This window comes from Amblyomma maculatum, unplaced genomic scaffold, assembly GCF_055883805.1.
Source record: "Amblyomma maculatum isolate TAMU_Amacu unplaced genomic scaffold, ASM5588380v1 scaffold_19, whole genome shotgun sequence".
Classification (NCBI taxonomy): Eukaryota; Metazoa; Arthropoda; class Arachnida; order Ixodida; family Ixodidae; genus Amblyomma; species Amblyomma maculatum.
In genome coordinates, this window is record NW_028146744.1 from 9,169,156 (window position 1) to 9,175,309 (window position 6,154).

General features: G+C 44.8%; 1 pseudogene; it reads right to left on the reverse strand.

Annotated features, from left to right (window-relative positions):
* Positions 1-213: 213 nt before the first annotated feature.
* On the reverse strand, positions 214-5,933 carry LOC146171649 (P2X purinoceptor 7-like; annotated as a pseudogene).
* Positions 5,934-6,154: the final 221 nt, after the last annotated feature.

The window sequence follows — 6,154 nt, forward strand, 5'->3', positions numbered from 1 at the left end:
CTGAAGGAAAAAGTGGCATGAGCTTGTATGGCACCATGCTTTTGCTTCTTGTACAGCCACAGCGATGAATCACAAAGATGTGCATGCAAAGTTTCATTGAATGTATTTTTGTTATTTTTTTTTTGTAAATTCCACGTGTGTTCCTGCTTCTATGAGTACTGTGTTCTATTCAAGTATACTGCATCTGAATAAAAGTGAGTCATTTTCGTTTGGAAATTTTTCTTTAATACTCGGGGTACCTAAAGCCACAGTATTCTTCTGAAGGGAATGTGTCGCGTATGGTCCTAACCACACAGCTCGGCAGGACAGTCCGGTTGTTTCTTCCAAGGCAGTGCCACACCCACCGCACGAACTGCCGGTATGCTGTGTACCTGTAGCGGCTGAAAAGTGGACACTATCATTTGGCTGAGCAATGTATGCTAATACTGTGCATTGATTTATTTATTTCAGAATACCTAAGAAGAGACTGATGAAAAAGCATGCTTACAGAAAACTACAAACCAAAACAAGCATGCTCGTCATTTGTTGAAAAAAAAAAAAAAATGTACATCTAAATCTACATTACATCAACTATATAAGAAAAAGATACCCCCAAAATATATACCAAGCAAGAAAATGCTTTTCATTAATACGAAGCATGTGAATTTCTTCCAGGCAATTATATCGCTATACTATATGTCCTATATGTCAATTGCATTTCTCGAAAGCCAAGCAATATGGTTTTAAAAAAAATACTAATGAATAAAAGCATTCGTTGCAATAGGTTCGCGTTATGCGATTTTTTTTTTTTTTTGCACAACAAAAAAAGTGCCCATGGAAATGGGAAGAGGTAAGATACACAAAAATAGCTATCGAAAGCCATTTTGCACTCTGCAGAGACACCGCAACCAAAGGGGCAGAGTGTCCCTACCTATAACCCCCCCCCCCCCCCCTTCCCTCGTTCACACAATGAAAATCGAGTCAGTGTGCTCCCGATATTGCTGACGCCAAATACATGCCGCGTGCAGCCAGTTTTACGTTACCTGTGGATGTCTATCGCCTGCACGATACCTGGCCGAACTTCCGCCAGGCCATAATAAGCGACCTCCACGGCGGCGATATCGAGGCACGCTACCCCGAAAGTGCGGTGTTCTGTTACGCAGTCGGCTCGCGACCACGCGCGGAATTTCGCGGCAGCATATCGATTCTACCGCCGTATCCATAGCGCGGCAGCGGCCACACTGGCACCTAAAAAGAAAAAAAGAAGTCAATCAAAATGCTACTGGCATGAGATCTTTTACTGATAGCTTTGTACGTATTAATGTCTGTATTCACGAGATAAACACAGCCTATATTTTAAAACCGCACACAGCATGCTTGCGGCGGTAGTTAAACATTTGCTAGGGTGGCCATTTTCGAAGCTGTAGCATGCTCTACAATATTGTGCGCCTAACTGGCAAAAAAGTACGTATGCAGACTTTAATGTCTCCTTGACCTACAACATTCACAGTACGTGCTAAAGGAATAAAAATGTGCCGTACTTGACGGCCTGTTTCGAAGAAGTAATCAGTACAACATGTCTTACCAGTTGACATTTCCAACACGCCAAGCTTTCGTCGCTGCTGCTGTTGCTTTCTGCGTCGTCGCTTGAGTCACTGGCGAGTGGGTCAAAGTGCCTTGCAACGTCGCCGACATCCGCGTCATCGCCCGAAATAATTTCGAAACTGGAGTCTGAAGCGCCGCTTGACGATATTTCGGTCCACGTGCGATCGCAAGCAGACGACAAACCCTACCCGAGGGCGTCAGAAGAATGTGTGCTCACGTCATCACAAGTCTTGCCAGCAGGAGGCGCTAGTGTGGCGATTTCGTATCTTTGACGTCATCCCGCGCCCGTGCTCGGAGAGACTGAAACCGAAACTGGTCTCGATAAATGCGCTGATAATTAATTACCTGAGCTGTGCTGAGGTTTTTTGAACTACAGTCCCTTTGTTTTGGAGCATGGTGGATCGAATAAAGCAATAATCCCGATAACGAAAATGTACGTGTCTATACTCCTTTAAAGATGCTCTATTCGTTGCTTCCGTGGCGCAATGGATTGACACTGCTTACCTGCACACTGAGGAAATAAATCATCGGTTCGAATCCTCTGAGTGCAACTTTTTTCCGTTTTTTTTCTTCACTTTTCTTTATTTTTAAATCGCAACTATAAATTAAGCTACTAAGATCTCGCCTGGGGTGTGTTCCCCTTTAGGTCGCATTATGGGATGTTTTTATTTCTTAATAGCCGCAAAACCACCAGTGAACAGAGCCGTGAAGTGAGAGTATGACATCGCTGACACTGTTCAATTACCTTCACCGCAACCATTTTTTGCCTTCAGTGAGTGTATGTTACCTTTAGGTTGCGTTCAGAGACACCTCTCGGTGACAGTCGCCGTTTAATCCGCTGAGAAGCAGCCAGTGAGGAGAAAGAAGTTGCGAGACCCTACCGTTGAGGAGACGGAATTACGCAGCACCCGGGTGATACATGTCCAGAAATTGTATGTTGTGTGCCTAAAGCCCCATTATAACTGATGGACTCTGTGTTTATATTTTGCTTGATGTTTATTTTTGCCTACCTTTCTATTGAATGTAGAGCACTGGGCCTATGCTTCTTTGAGGGGGAAGTCATACCGCAAAGCTTTTTTTTTTTTTTTTTTTTTCACGCTTTACGCCACCTGGACGCAGCTTTTACTCTTTTTGTTTTGCAATGATGCACAGAGATTTATCTCGAATAATTGCCACAACACAACACTGCTTCTACATTGTTCCTTATCATTGTACTTGGCAGGTTTACCTCTGTTTCCTTGTTGCCTTTAAACTGAGCACTGGGCATTCTGTTGTTCGATGACCAGTGCCTTTGTCGTGATTGGCACCTTGTTGCAACAAAATAAACTCTGAAAGTGAATCCAGTGTGCAGATAATGCTGTCAAACAGAGTACTGAGTTCTTTTGGCTGATAGTAAATGATGGAATAAGAACAAAAAGCATATGTTGCAAAGAGCATATGTAGGCTCATCAAGAAGTTACCTGTGCTCCTTCTGCCATTTGTCTGTTAATTGGTGTGATGAACCACTAGTTTAAGAAACACTGTCACCAACCGAATTAATTATTAGAAACCAACGTTTCGGGACCAACTCGGTCCCTTCCTCAGGGGCGACTAAAGTTCGAGGCCCGCAGTAGCAGGCAGCAGCCTATGCTTCGCCGATCTGAAGAATAATAGCTACACATGCGCCTTTATTCAATGTGCTTCCCGTCGTTGAGCTAGCAGGACAAGAGGGTCGGTCAGCACAGAAACGACGAAGCGCCCTTGCATTCTGCTCCCATATGTGGCGGGCACCAGTGAGGCATCCTGCGCAAACACGTCTGTGTGTCGCAGGATGCCTCACGGCCTACTGTTGAGGTACAACAGTCGGCCGTTTTCTGCCGCTTCCAAAAGACCGTATTCCCAGAGAAAAACAACCAGGCGTTATTTATAAAATCCCGTGCTCCGAGTGCCCGGCCTCGTACATCGGCGAAACAAAAAATCTCTGTCGGCAGATATTGCAGCACAAAAATGATGTCCGGCAATTGAACTCGAAAAGCAACTCCCTTGCCGAGCACTGCGAACACGCGGACCACAAAATCGCCTTTGAGAAGGTGAACGTACTTGACATGGTGACCAATCCTTTCAAAAGACGTCACATCTTTTCGGTTTATCCGGCTGACAGCTGCCACAGTGAACAGGAATCTGGGGACGCTACCCTCCGCGTACACAATTGGACTTCGCCACGTGTTGGGAAAGGAAAGCATAGGCCGCTGCCTGCTACTGCGGGCCTCGAACTTTAGTCGCCCCTGAGGAAGGGACCGGGTTGGTCCCTAAACATTGGGTTCTAATAAATAATTTGGTTGGTGATGGTGTTTCTTAAACTTTTGTTTCAAGTACGCAACCATGCGGAGTTCCACCGAAGATGTTCTCGTTCAAGTCAATGAACCACTAGGAAAAGCTTTAGGCCTTTCCAGTGACGGGCATCGTAAAGAACCGATGAGTGTAGAGGACAAGTCTATTTGCCATGTCTGAACCTAGTCAGAACCTCTACAAAGGCACACAAAGGACAATTTGATAAGAAGTTATCTAGCTCATTTTGGATATGTTGACATTCATCCAGCAGTAGTTATGGCTGACTGCATGGCAGTGTAGCCTAGCCTCTGAAATTTGCTTCCAAAAATTGATGTCAACATACGTAGTTTACTTGTGCAATCCGCTGGTGATGGCAACACCTGTACTTTTTTTTTTTTTTTTGTATTTTCCGGTCTACAATTGAGTTCTGTTTCTTGCTGTCTTTTTTAGAGACTCACTTTTGACAACTTGGAAAATCTTTCTTTTTGCAGAGTTCAAAGCCTGGAAGGACCATATGGAAATCTGTGAGGTGGCTAATTTTGTTAGTGGCAGGCCAAAGCATCCAACACCAGGAATGGCTAAGTGTCCTTGCCATTGCATTACAGTGAGAAAGGGGGGATTTTGTCAAATGTAAAATTGCAAAGAAGTATAAAGTATGACTGTCACTATTTTTTCTACTGTGGCAGGATATGTGCAGTGTATCAAGGTGAAAATTGCAGTTACTAGAAAGAATAGCATCTGCATACCATGCAGGTTTTTGCAAATGCACATCTGTTTGTTAGCCGACCTTGAAAAATATGAGGGCGAAGGAACCTGCTCCACATCATGTTCAAAAGGTGCTTCTGACATTGCCATGGTGCTTTTGATTTTGTAATCACATGCTATCTGAATAAAAGGTGCCTATGTATTTTGTATGTTTAATGAACTCAATGGTTCACATGCATGACATTGTTAATGATGGTCCCAAAGATGCACAGCATTTAATTGATGCTAATTATGTGAACTTTTCATGAGCAAATAAGGGCTGCCTTTGCATTCGTCGATTCAGCGGTGTGATGACTCTTTCCGCATCGCACCGATAGCCTAATCATGAAAAAAAAAAAGAAAAAATCCTACTCTCTCACAGTTTTCCATCCGCGTCAGCGGGCGCCAATGCTGAATAGTTTTACTTTCACCTGCTCCTTCATTTGCCCGGCCACCCATCTGCCCCACAAAACAAAAACGTAAACAGAACAGAAGAGCAATATGATGTATTGGACCTCTTACCTCGAGTTTTCTTCTTTATGCGAAAGCAGCTCTTGGCGGCGGAGAGGTGCTCTTGTGTGCGAAGACAGAAGGCACAGCACCGGTTTTCAATCGCGCAGATTTGATCGGTATCCCAAAAGATCGCATCAACGACAAGTTTTGGTGATAGTCACTGTCGCGAAAATGATCTGAGCAGATCACCGACGATTTTGTTGGCTTGAAATCCTTCCTCTTGACCGCGGGAACCCAAAGCGCCGATAGCTTGCGCTCCTTTGGGAATTTATGAAACGCGACATCCTCTCGGCCGCCAGTGTTCGTGCATCCATAGGCTGCGCAGAACCACGGCATGGTCGTTCTTTTCGTGAAGAACGGTGCAAGATTCACTGAAAAAGCTTGCGGTAACGTTCGCAAGAAGAAAACTAGCGCGAGGCAAGAAAAAGGTTGCACTGCGTAGCCTGCAAGCTATTGCAAGCGACAGGTGATCTCGGGCAATAGAAGCGGAAGAGAGGTAGACGCCGTCCTTGACGTCACTACCGCCTGTCGTACTTCTGTCGTCTGCTACTGACATCCCCCCTCCAGCGCTGTGCACTGCGGAGAAGCCTGAACGGGGTAGCAACTTTAATCGATGATTACGTCACTATTTCAAAAGCTAAAGCCAAAATATTTCGTATACTTAACATACAAACCCTGCAGATTCGACCCTCTGAAGCGCATCAAATTCTAAATCCGGTGCAGCTTCCCTTTAAGGGCTTGGGCCAACACCACCTAGGTGGTGTTGCTTGGGCTCACCTCATGGCAAAGGCATTAATATTTCCCTTTTTTTGCTGCAATAAATAGCCGTATTGCTGACACAAACTGCAAGTCTGCGAAGTGTTCACTAAACAAACTGCTTTCAAGCAATGTAAACTTCTACCGTTCCACTAGCACAAGCAGCAAGCATCGGTGCCGGAGAGCTTCTAGCAAAGAACACTCAGAAGCATAAAAGTCGCACAAAAAAAGTGCCTCGGTAGTAGTT